Below are 1,360 nucleotides of genomic sequence, written 5' to 3'. Positions count from 1 at the left end.
GGTGGCATTGCCTCTGGATGAACAGGACCCCATGGTGTGGAGGGCTGGATGAGCAGTAGATGGTGGAGGGGTGCCCGTGGAGGGGTGGATGAACAGGACCCCGTGGTGTGGAGGGATGGATGAACAGTAGACGGTGGAGGGGTTCCCGTGGAGGAGTACATGAACAGGACCCCGTGGTGTGGAGGGCTGGATGAACAGCAGACGGTGGAGGGGTGTCCATGGAGGGGTGGTTGAACAGTAGTCGGTGGAGTAGCGCGTGTTGGAGGCTGGATGAACAGGAGCCCGTGGATGAACAGTTGCAGGTGGAGGCTGGAGGAGGTCGACGGTGGATGAACAGTAGCCCGTAGAGGCTGGAGGAGGTCGACGGTGGAGATGAACAGTATCCTGTGGAGTCCGGTTTTGTGGTACACCACACCCATCCCGATGAACAGGACCCCCGTTTCGACCATAGCGCTCCAACACAAGTCCGTTTCGTCCGTTTTGTGGAACGCCACACCCCTCCCGATCAACAGGACCCCCGTTTCGATCGTAGGAGGTCCGTTTCATCCGTTTTGCGGTATGCCACACCCCTCCCGATCAACAGGACCCCCATTTCGACCGTAGGAGGTCCGTTTTGCAGTACGCCACACCCCTCCCGATCAACAGGACTCCCATTTCGACCGTAGGAGGTCTGTTTCCTCTGTTTTGCGGTACGCCAGACCTCTCCCGATGAACAGGATCCCGTTTCGAACGTGGCCGGTCGAACACAAGGCCGTTTCCTCCGTTCTGCGATACGCCAGGCCTCGTTTCCATCGCCTGTTCCGTCCAAGCCCTCCCGATGAACACGACCACGCATTCCGTTCCGACCCAGCCGGTTGGCTCCCCATGAACACGACGACGACACTGTTTCTCCGTTTCGACCCAGCCAATGTACACGAGCCCTGGCCGTACGTATATATGCGCAAGTAGGCGTTCGAGACCCTGCCCGTATGTGCACATATGTGGTCGTATTTTCTTTCTTGCACCCTGGCCGTTGTACGTACGTGTACATGCTACGTGCGCGCCTCTACTACGACATGTGCGTGCCTCTACTACAACACGTGCGCGCCTCTATATCGACCAGTATATATGTACGTACACGTTCGCGACCAGAATGACAATGCTACGTACGCTTCAACCAGGTGGGTCCTGACTGTCAGGCACTTCCTTGCGTGCGAAGATGTAGCTGGTGGGTCCCAGCAGTCGGGGAGGGGGGCGAATCGTTTTTTTTTGAACGCACTTCCTTGCGTGCGAAGATGTAACTGGTGGGTCCCAGCAGTCAGGGGGGCGAATCGTTTTTTTTGCCCGGACGCACTTCCTTGCGTAAGAAGATGTAGCTGGT

Source organism: Triticum aestivum, chromosome 7B (genome assembly GCF_018294505.1).
Source record: "Triticum aestivum cultivar Chinese Spring chromosome 7B, IWGSC CS RefSeq v2.1, whole genome shotgun sequence".
Classification (NCBI taxonomy): domain Eukaryota; kingdom Viridiplantae; phylum Streptophyta; class Magnoliopsida; order Poales; family Poaceae; genus Triticum; species Triticum aestivum.
This window is presented reverse-complemented; position numbering follows the sequence as displayed.